General features: G+C 44.8%; 1 non-coding gene across 1 annotated transcript; it reads left to right on the forward strand.

The window, feature by feature from the left end:
• Positions 1 to 10,898: 10,898 nt before the first annotated feature.
• On the forward strand, positions 10,899 to 11,034 carry LOC115029465 (small nucleolar RNA SNORA17). Its single transcript, XR_003835041.1, has one exon. It is a non-coding gene; the product is annotated as a small nucleolar RNA SNORA17 (small nucleolar RNA).
• Positions 11,035 to 12,027: the final 993 nt, after the last annotated feature.

Here is a 12,027-nt window from a genome sequence, read left to right on the forward strand (position 1 = left end):
TTGGAAAGTGTGATGGTGTGTTTAAGAATGGTGTTTACCGCACAATGATCATTAGTTGATTTTATATTATATGGGCTGATATCTAGTTCATTGGTATATGAACATCATACTCATGTCCCTTTTTATGCTAAATTTTTTTAGATTAATTTTTTTTATTGCAGTTCAGAGTATGGTATCAGGCTGTGTGTTAGTGAACTGTGGTTGTAACAGCTCATCACACTGTCTTGGGCAGTAACTGCATCTAGCTCACAGACTCCCACTAAGGCAGTGGGAAGAAGGCACAGGCATCCCTGCATCCATCCTCACTGGGATGATTTGTGATGCTGAGTCTGAGGATGTTCCCCAAGTGTGTTCTGTCTTAGCTTGCCTGTTCCTATGTAACAGAGCGCCACAGCCTGGATATGGCACGGAGGAAGAGGTTTATTTCTTACAATTATGGAGATGACAGATCAAAGTCAAGGTGAGGCCTTGTCTGAATTATAACATGGTGGAAGGTAAGCACACAGGGAACCCTGAACATGTTCTTACCCAAACACTGGTGATAGTGAACATACACCACTGATAATATTAACCCACGCAGGAGGGCTCTGCCTAGAGTCTCAATTGCCTCTTAGAGGGCCTATCTCAATACTGTTGCATTGGGAATTATTATCTAACGTGTAGACTTTGAGGGTCACCTTCTAACCACAGGACATTCCTTTAAAGAAGAAAGCTTACACCATGGGTCCATGGGCTTGTACCAAACTGAGCTTAGAAATCTGGGATACTGAAGGCACAATGGAAACAAGTTGGAAGGATAGGTCTTGGGAACTATTGGCCTGTTATTTGAGATAACAAGTTTCTCTGGTTATACCGATGCATTATGAGTGAGGAGATTCCAGACTTCACTGAATGTTTGACTTGACTAACTCTTGTCTCTAGACACCAAACTTTGAAAAAGAAATTGACCAAACTGGGTCTTCCGTTGTCTTCATGCAGGCTTAGTAATCATCTCTACAAGACTCTCACTTACACTACTGACTGTGTCCCCTGAACAGATAGGATTTCCTAATAAATCATTGTCATGGGACCAACTGAAGCACACAGGAGCACTAGCTGTGTTCGCTTTTGTCATCAGGACATCATGTTGAGAAAATAACAAGAGAGAAAGCATTTGATTTTGGCTTATGATTTTACAGGTTTCAGTCTTGCTGGACTCTTGCATTCTGGGCCTTTGTGTAGTGAGGCAAAATGTCATGGCATGGCATATACAGAAGAGGGGCTGCTCATGTCCTGGTGTGCATGAGGCAGAGGGGGCAGAGACAGGGTCTGCACTGATGGGCTTCCTTCTGCTTCTGTTCCATCTGGGTCCCTAGACTATATGATGATGTCACCTCCATTCAGGATGCGATGCTACCCTCCAATTACTACCACACACGTTAGTTAGATAATCTCTGGAAACACCCTCCAGCCACACCTGGAGGTGGGCTTTACTGACCTCATGCACTTCTGTCCATGCAATCAAATCACAATTAACCATCAAGACATTGGTCTAGTTGACTAGGAAGAAATTCATCACTAGACTGAATTCCAGGTCTTTCCACCTTCCCTTCATGGGCTCAACAGTTTCATACTAGTTTTTAAATGATTATAGATGGTATATCAGCAGCATCTGGACAGTGACTACTAACACAGCCTGTTAATATGAAATCTGGAGATGCTACGGTAACCCTTTCTTCTTCTTTTTTATGCTAACTCAGCTTTTGAAAGGCATGCTCGCTTAATGCTTTGTCAGAAATAGAAGCACATTAGTTATGTTGGACGTTTAGCTTTAATCTCCTTATTTTCATATAGAATACATGTTATTGCCTGTGCAGGGCTGCTAAAGTATGACCCATGACGTGAGTCTGACTCAGAACCAGCATGTTTGAGTTCCATACAAAAGGACTAGTTCACACCCCTGAGTCCTGCTCTCTGCCTGCTCGTTACTTCTTCCTCTGAGGTGAGTCAGAGGGAAGGCTCACACCAAGTCCTGGTTTCTCAGCCCTAGATTTTCTGGCCTCCAGGACTGTGAACCAAAATACACTCTCTTTTAGTTACTTTTCTATTGTGATAAAATGCTATGGTCAAGGTGACTTATAGAAGAGAGCCTTGGGTTGGGCTTACACTTTCAGAGGTTTAGACTCCACAATGGCAGAGCAAAGTCATGGAGGCAGGAACGGTTGAGAGCTCACGTTTTGTGTCAACAGGAGGCAGAGAAGGCACTGGAAATGGATCCAGTTTTCTGAGACCTCGAAGCCTACCCCGAATGACACACCTCCTCCAAAAGGCGAACAAGTATTCAAACACACAAACCTAAACTTTGTGGGGCCTTTCTCATCATCCAGGCTTTGGTGGTCTGCATGGCTCGCCATAGGACACCTCAAGGCCCATGTAATCTTGAATGGCCTCAGACACTGATCTACACACATGAGTCTTTAGATAAAACCTTATTCCTAGTGACAGCTCCATTTGAACAAGTGAAGGGCTGGGAAGGAACCTGGTACCTCCTCTGTCCCCTCCATGTGCATGTGCATGCACAGGTATGTACCTGCACATACTTGCACATATGCCCCACCCCCACACATAACACACAAATAGAAAAATGTCATATAGGGAACATAATGTTTTTTTAGTAAGAAAAATATCTGTAAGGTTAAGAAAAAAGTACAGACAAAGCATTTTGAGCAAAAATAAAATAAAATAACAATAAAAGAACAAACAAACAAACAAACAAACTCTCCTAAAGTATTGTTGAGTTCATTTTATGTTGGCCATCTACTCCTGGGCTTGGGGTCTCTTTTTAAGGGTGGTTTGTGTACCCAGGGAGGATCCACAGGGGAGAACTGAGTTTTTTCCTTTGCATGTGGTTGTCAGTTGGAGATAGCTTCTGGATTTGGATGGAAACTTGTGTCCAATTCCCCTCTCAGCACTGGGACTCTATCTGGTTTATACCTGTGTAGGCCCTGTGCATGCTGACACAGCTTCTGTGAGTTCATGTGTGTGTTGGTCTTACTGTGTTTAGAAGGTCTTGTTTCCCTTGTGACTTCCATCCACACTGGCTCTTGCAATCTCTTCTCCTTCTCCTTCCCCTTCTTCTTCCCTTTCCCCTTCTTCTTCCCCTTCCCTTCCCCTTTCTGTCTCCCTCCCCCTCCTCCCTCCTCCTCCTCTTCTTCTTTTTCTTCATCTTCCTCCTCCTCTTCTTTTTCTTCATCTTCTTCTTCCTCCTCCTCCTCCTCTTCCTCCTCCTCCTCCTCTTCCTCCTCCTCCTCCTCCTCCTCCTCCTCCTCCTCCTCCTCCTCCTCCTCCTCCTCCTCCTCCTCCTCCTCCTCCTTCTTCTTCTTCTTCTTCTTCTTCTTCTTCTTCTTCTTCTTCTTCTTCTTCTTCTTCTTCTTCTTCTTCTTCTTCTTCCCTGAGCCCCTGAGGGAAGGGGCTTAATGGACTGAGTGTTCCAAAGTCTTTCACTCTCTGCACATGGTTGAGTTCTGGGTCTCTGTGTTGGGAACATCACCCTGCAGAATTATGGGCATCCCTGTTATCCAGAGAGAATCAGTTCTAAAATCCCCAAGAGATATGAATGTTCTCACTATGCAAATCCCTTGCATGAAGCAGCATGCCATTGGCATATAACCTATGCATATCATCTGCTATGCTTTTAAACCATTTGTCAATTATTTGTAATGCCTACTACAGTATCAGTGTTATGTAGGCAGTTGCTATGTTTAAATTTAAATCAGTTTTCACTTTTAAGGCTGTTTGAATATGTTCAGACTATTGTCACTTGAACCCATGGATGTGGTCCCGTGGACACTGTCCTGACATGAGTTCACATGTCCACCTGTTGTCAAACATAACAGGCGCCCAGCTCTCTGTTCCTGGATTTCACGCTATTCTGAAAACAGGCAAATGCCTCAGGCAGGGTTTCATGTCTTTATGTACAGATATAATTTAATAACATGAGTAGGATCATAGCTTCATGCACAAAAATGGGATAATAAAATATCAGAAAAATGCTCATTTTGGACTAAAATGCTGTATCTATTTTTTTTTTATAATGAAGCTATATGCATCGCTGATTCTGGAGTCTGGACTGTGTACAAACTAAAGCTTCAACCTGTATTCAGTCTGGTGACCAGCTCTCACGCTCCATTAGCTCCCAGAATCTGCCGTGGCCTGGCAGAGAAGCCGCTAGCAACCAGGCCCTTGCAGCTGTTACTGCCCAGTGTCCTTGCCAGCCCTACATGCTGCCAGTCCCTTGCTGATTATTAGCTCTGACAGCTGTCGAGTGGCCAGCAAAGCCAAAGGAATCTCTGGCCATCAGCTTGAGCTGTGAGGACAGAAGAACAGGACGTGAGGGGCTGTTACTATGGCCTGGGTCTAGATGGAGGCCGGAATGGTAAAGAGAAATCAATCCAACCTGAGCTCTTTGTTTTCCTTTATGGGTCCACACATGTGGACTCTTGAAGTGAAGGCACTTTCTGTATGTGGGCATGAATTTGGAGCAATCTACATATGGAGTTGTACATGGACACACCTTCCTTCTTAGGTCCCTTGTTCACGGATAGCAACGACAGCAAAAGGTACTTTAAACAAAGAGCTTTAAAAACTTTTAAAAAACTTTAAAAAACGGAGAGCCAGGGCCCAGTTGGGCGGGAGCCTAGAGCAGGAGCACACAGGTAGTACATCTCCTCCTCATGGCTGCTTCGCACAGCTTGTGCATTGGCAGTTCCCGAGTCTTGGAACCGTCTCCTGGGGGATTTGCTCTTTTAACACTGCACTGTGAAATGGTAATCTAAGAGAGTGAATCTATCATTCACCTATGCTAGGATGCATACTGCTGTGGGCTGCAGGTTAGACATATCTGATCTATATATCTGCAGCTCCCCATTGGTGGCCAAAGCAGCAGACATAGACTGCTTTCCAGACCTGGGGCATGGAAGCCTGACTGCAATGTGTCAGCAGATGTGACAACATACTCAAGACAATGAACTTCATAAAGAAGGTTTCAGCCCATGGTGGCTTGGTCCTCTTGATTTGGACTTTTGGCGGCAAACTAAGCCATGCTAGAGGAGATTGTTTACCTTATAGTGGCTGAAAACCAAGGTGATCAACATGGAGGGGAGAGTTTAAATATCCCTTTCAAGAGCACACGCCTCAATGACCTCACTTCCTCTGACTAGGCTCCACCTCCTAAAAGTTCCACTACATCCCCAACTGCCACAGACTGGGGACCAAGCTTTGACCCAGAGGCCTTTTGGGGATAGTCAAGTTCCAAACTGTAGCGGCAGAGTTGGCTCATTTGGAAGCAGAGTCTGTTCTGACATCTCCCCATGGCTTGTAGGAAGCCATTTTCTTCCTTTGTGCGTTCCCATTGTCTTCCACTAAGACATGTCTCTGTCCAATTTCTTTGTGTTACAAAGACACCGGCCATATTGAATGGGGCCTCCTCTTCAATGACCCAATTTCAGGTGTTCTCACCTCTGTAAAGACCTTAATGCCAATAAGCTCACATTTGGAGGTCCTGGGAATCAGGAATCCAGTATACACCTTTTGTTCTGGTGGGGGGAGGGAGTCACAATCAAATTTATATAGCAAAACCTTCACCTGAAAGGCATTTAGCATTCTGAGGTTAGACAGCAGCTCTAGCTGATGCTTATGGGTACTTTCTCTCTGTGCGGAGTGCATTATGCGTATCCTTCAGTTTCATTCCAACCTCTGAAGGCATTATTATAACACCTGATGCAGAGATGATAAAACAGAGGCTTAAAGAGACTAGGCAACTTGGCCATACTTTACACTGGCAGATGGGAGGGTGGGACTCCAGTCTAGGTTGATCCCAGATACAATGCTATTTGTGATGGTTTGTACATGCTTGGCCCAGGGATTAGCACTATTAGGAGGTATGGCCCTGTTGGAGTAGGTGTGTCACTGTGGGTGTGGGCTTTAAGACCCTTGTCCTAGCTGCCTGGAAATCAGTATTTTGCTAGCAGCCTTCAGATGAAGATGTAGAACTCTCAGCTCCTCCTGCACCATGCCTGCCTGGACGCTGCTGTGCTCCTGCCTTGATAATGGGCTGAACCTCTGAACCTGTAAGCAAGCCCCAGTTAAATGTTGTCCTTTATAAGACTTGCCTGGGTCATGGTGTGGGGGAAGGGGGTGTCTCTGTGTGTCCATGTTGAGGCATTCCTTCCCTCTGAGGGACCAGCCACATGAATATAGTATAGAACAGAGTTCATTTAGGCCATGGGGAGGGGAGTTGAGAGGGTAGTAGAGGCAGAGAGAGTAGTAGAGTAGAGACAGAGGAAGGCAGAGACAGAGAGAGAGAGAGAGAGAGAGAGAGAGAGAGAGAGAGAGAGAGAGAGAGAGAGAGAGAGAGAGAGAAAAGAGGAATAGAGGTTGGCCATGAGCATGTGGAGAGGAAGGAGGGGAATGGGGGGAGAGAGAGTAAGGAACCAGTGGACAAAGCAGGAGCAAGAAGGCAAGAGAGAGAGGAGGGGGCAAGCAGCCCCTTTTATAGTGAGTCAGGCACACCTGGCTGTTGCCAGGTAACTGTGGGGCAGAGCCTAGACAAAATGCTAACAAGGCTAACTGTTAAACTGAGCCATTTATTTATGGTTAGGTAAGATCAGGAACAGGATCCTGGGACACCCTGCACAGAAACTAGGGAATAACAGTTTTTCAGGTGCCTTTTTAGTTTATACCCCTAGGAACTTGACTGTTGAACTTGACACAGTGCTGTAGGCATCAAATCCCAATGGGTCAACAAACTAGGAAAGAGGACATGTCAGCCCTGCAAGGCCCCGCCGACCTTGGCTAGGCCATAGCCGAGCTGGGGGACACAGAGAGTGAGTGTCTGTGTGGGATAGGAGTCCTTGAATCCCGGGAGGGAGAGGAGACTCTATGCAGGGTGCTTGTTTTCCTGAGGCTCAGGAGGACAATGCTAGCATGGAACAGAATCATCCAGTCTTTTAGACTCTACTGAGCTAAAATGCAGGTGGAAATTCTAACACGCTATTTTTTTTTGTTATTGTTTTTATGTAAACATTGTTGAAAACTGTGTTTTTAGGTCAACTTGACACAAACTGAAGTTATTTAGAAAGAAGAAACCCCAGTTGAGAAAATGCCTAATAGACTGGCCTGCAGGCAAGACTGTGATGTACTTTTTTTTAAAAAATTCATAATTAATGTAGAAGGGCTGAGCTCATTTGTGCCGTGCCACCCCTGAGTGTTGGTCTTGGGTGCTATTAGAACAAGAACTGAGTAAGCCCTGAGGAGCAAGCCAGGCATCTGTGTTTCTTTATAACTGGGCTTTCAGTGTCTGCCTCCAGCTCTAGCCTTGAGTTACTGCCCTCATTCCCCTAAGTGAGAGATAAAATAAATCCTTATTTTTCATTTCTTTTTTTCATGGTGTTTGTCACAGCGGTAGAAAAGTAACTAAGACAGCAATTTATCTAGTATTGTAGCCCCTTTGCATGATCTTATATTGTGCTTCTTGCAAGTGTTCCCCCTTGAGCCACAGATGACCCTGGACACATCTATGAAATGACTCCCTTAGCATGTCCGCTTTAGCTCCTTTAGTTCTTTAACACGTATTAGCTGTAGGGGCTACAATATTAGATAAATTAGAGCCTAATTACAATTTCTCTTGGACTATATTACCTCCTTACCCGCCACCTAAGAACTGCATCTTGCTCACCCCTGTGTCAGGCCTAACATCCTAATAAATAGATAAACATTTTTGGAGTCTATTAACTTAACAAATGACAGAAGGGTTAAGAATGATAGTTGAGATTCCTCCACCTTATGGAACCCTCCTCTGATGTTGTCATTTCTTCTAGGCTCCGCCCACAGTGACCTGGCAACAGCCTGATGTGTCTGACTCACTATAAAAGAGGCTACTTGCTTCTCCTTCCTCTCTTGCTCTTCTCTTGCTCTCTAACTCTCTTCCCCTCTCTCCCCCTCCCCCCCTTCTCTCCATGTGCTCATGGCTGGCCTCTACTCCTCCTTTCTCTCTCTCTCTCTCTCTCTCTCTCTGCCTTTCTCTGACTCTACTACCCCCTAAACTCCCCTCTCTATGCCCTAAACTCTATTCTGTGGCTGGTCCCTCAGGGGGAAGGGATGCCTCAGCATGGGCCGGCAGAGGCACCTCCTTCTCCCCATCCCCCCGTACCATGCCTCCACCAAATATATCCCTGGCTTCTTTTTCTTTTTTATATAAAACATAACACCATCAATTTAAACACCTGCCTTGATTTACAACTTTCTTTGTTTTGTTACTGTGAAAACTTCATGGAGCACCTTGCACGTGGGAGCATTTGGGATTACCTAAACTGATGTTCCTGGGCCTAGTCAGTCACACTTCAGCTCTAGAATAAAGCGTCTCTTCTTTTCTTTCAGTCGAGAGTTTTGTTTTGTCTCAACACACTCTGGGCCCTTGCCTTGTGCTTGGACATCAGTGCAGGGTGAGACACTCTGCTTTTTGATCTTTTCCTTTGTCTGTGACCTGAATGATCTTCTGTAAAGGATCTCCTCTGTCCACTGTACATTCAGTCCATTTGGCTGGGGAACTTTGTTGATGATATAGAGATAACCGGTCATGTAGTCTATATTAGCATTGAGGGTTTTGTCTCCCTCAAGAATACAATCTTATTGTCTGAGGCTCCATTGCTTTTGGATAAATACAGTGTGTTTTCAATTCCTCTATTCCAATGTGCAGTTTTTCAAATGGACTGTAACAGAGCTTCTCCCCCCTCTCTGTTTATATTGTGAGCCATCTCAGGTTTGCATCCAGAAAACCTAATAGCCCGAGCGTCTAACAATCCTGTGGAAGCAGAGGCATGAAGAGAAGTTTTTTCGTGAGCATTTTGCAAAATAACAGAGCAAGGCTGCTACTTGCAGGCCTTAGTCAATTTCTTAGGCAGGGGGTATTGCTTTTGTCCACATAGTTGCTCATTCCCGGTGTGTGTGTGTGTGTGTGTGTGTGTGTGTGTGTGTGTGTGTGTGTGTGTGTGTCTCAGGTGACCATCAATCTGCAGAACTGCCTCACCCGTGCCGCGGAAAGCCTCTCCATTTCGGTGTCTTCTAGAACAAGCTGCATATCTAAGATGATTTCCTTCCCATCCCCTTTAGACTTGCTATGATTTTAAACTGTTCAAAGTTACAATAAACAAAACCAGAACAAGGCAAACAAACCTCCCGAGAGTGGCTGTCTCCCAGACTGCATTCAATACTCTTTGTCATTTTGCCAATTTCTGCAAGGAAATTTTGCTATATTTGTTAGCTGCATACGGTGCCAGGAGTCAGAGGGAAGCTTCCCTCCTAAAGATTCCCCTACTGTTTTGGTTTACTGGGTAAACAGGGCCAACAGAATAAGGAAGCAGCAGCTGGCAACCGAGATGGTGTAGCATCCCTGTTTCCTGTTGGTTTTGGACATCCATCTTTTAACATGTGCCACGCTGCTCCTGGGTACCTGCTTGTCTGGTGCTGTTCACAAGAGCTGCTTGCCAGAGTCTTTCCTAACTGTTTTCAGTGACTTCAAGCTGGTATCTTGAACCAGTGCACGAGGGGTTATTTACACCATGGGAATAAGCAAACGCTACAAGTACCTTGAAGTCAAGACTTCTTCATGTCTAGGTGGTAACATCCTTCCCATGGCTATTAGTGCTCCACATTTCAAACCCTAGGGGGTGAGTGTTGGACAAAAAGTTGGCCTCCATAATCTTCACAGGTAATACTCACTGTAAACCTTACAGGGACCCACTGAGGAAAGCCACTTAAATTCCCACCGACTCTTGAGAGGAAGCCTCAAAGAGGGGAAATAACTGGTCCCATAGCCAGAGAACGGTCACAACTGAATTGGAAATCAAATCCCTAAGTGCTCTGTTAGATTTATGATGCCTCTCAAGGATCAGAAGAAAGATTTTTTTTTAAATCTGTGCTACTTTTTATCATTTCTAATGTGAGTATCTCTTTAACCAGTATCATACCTGAAATGTATCCAGAAAGTCCCGTCTCCCCAGACAAGAATGAAGATGTTGATGCAGTCTCCATCATTGTGGAACCTTCTGTGTTGATGAGACACTAGCACCATTCAATATCTGATTTCTCTGAGCAAAAGAGATAATCCTCTCATGTTTGCTCAACAGATAAATGCCCAAGGAGATATCTGTCTGCTAAATCAACCTCTTGCTCTGTCTTAGGGAAAAGTATTTCTTAAAAGGAGGTGGGGAGGGGAGGGAGGGAAGGATGGGGGAAATAGGGCAGGAGAGAGAGAGAGAGAGAGAGAGAGAGAGAGAGAGAGAGAGAGAGAGAGAGAGAGAGAGCAAGAGCTCCTTCCATGTAGGAGCATTGTATTTGGAATTACCTAAATTGTTGTTCCTGGGGCATAGTCACATTTGATCTCCAGAATAAAGCATCTCTTATTTTCTTTCAGTTGAGAGCTTTGTTGCAACTCAACATCCCTGAGAGAGACTTTTCCCAAGTGCCTCGGACTCAGTCAGGGCAGCTCAAGTTTATTCTATATCCTCTTCTTATTGGGATACAGATGGCTCTTCTGTGGATACTATGTGTGGATTCTCCTCGGCAGGGAACAAATTATGACTATTGGCCACTGAAATGAGCTGCAGGAAGAGGCACAGAACATGTGTGAATAGAGGCAGAAAAATGTACCAAGTGCTTACTAGGGCAGTAGACACTGCGGTGTCAGTGAGGGGACAGTCGAAGTGAAGCAAATGCTGTTGACTGCTGAGGTCAAGCTCTGTACTTCACACTGCTTAAGCTCATAGAATGTTCAGACATGGGGCAGAGGGGGTTTTGAATTTCTAAGGAGATGCTTTGTGCAAATCAGATGCTCAAATAGTGTGCTAAAGAACAAATAGCTCTCTGCCCCTAGAGGCTTTGCAGGTGTGGCTGCTGTGTCACATGTGCATCAGTAGGTGGCAGAGAGAAGAGAGAGAGACTATGTCCTTGCTCAGTGTTCTGAGATTTAGACATCTGAATGATTAGTGCTCTAACATTCTCTGAAAGAAATGAGCCTGAGACTACCACCAGTCTGGTGCCAGACAGGTGCCCAGGATGGGAAGCAAACTAGAGACTAGAAAAACCCTGCTTGGGATAGGTGTGTGTGTGTGTGTGGGGGGGCAGGGAGTGGTGTGGCTCCAGAGAGGAATCTCAATCCCAGTGAGATTCCAGTATCAATAGAGTAGCAGAAGCCAAAGGCCTCGTAACCAGACCAATAAGTCATTGTAAGAACATTTACCAGCACAGAAGTGTGGACAACAGGGTCACAGTATGGGACAGCTCCCATAATAAGATTTCTGTTTTTCTCTGTGGGGAGCATTGTAAGGGTGGAGGGCGGGCACAAGGGGAGGGAGAGATGAGTGGGATTGGAGTGCATGATGTGAAACTCACAAAGGACCAATGAAACGTAAACAACAACAACAACAACCACAACAACCAAATAACTCAATAAAGACACACCAATAGTGCCAAGTGTCATCTGTCTGCCTCCATTAAGCAAGAAGCTTTTTTTTTTTTTTTTTCCAAGCAGGATCTTCTTAGAGGTCAGACAAGGCAGGCCATGTTACATTCCTTCTCTTAGCTGCAATCCCTTCTCTGTCTGGGCAATGGTATTTTATTACTGACTACTAAAAGCAAATATGTCTGAATGCTACATGTTTGTGAATTTCATAGTTAAAAAGCATTCCCCTAGGTTTTCCTGCTGAGTCCATACCTTCCATCTATGGGCAGTAGGTACAATGCTGTTTCTTATTTGGTCAATCAGAAGTCTATTAGAGGAAACAAAGACACAGATGGGGTTGGCTTCACAGGGAGGTGACCAGTTTTCTACCTACTGCTGCTGTTCCTGGGTTGTCTGATATGTAGCACACCATAAAATCGTTGACTGGTTGTAATTATATAGTAAAGTATATGAGTATTAAGAGCAACCTGTTTCAGAAGTTATATTTTTTTCTGATCACATATTTTGGTCTTGAATAGACGGTTGTAAAG

The sequence above is a fragment of the Mus caroli genome, unplaced genomic scaffold (genome assembly GCF_978045245.1).
Source record: "Mus caroli unplaced genomic scaffold, Mus_caroli_1 scaffold_16, whole genome shotgun sequence".
Classification (NCBI taxonomy): Eukaryota; Metazoa; Chordata; class Mammalia; order Rodentia; family Muridae; genus Mus; species Mus caroli.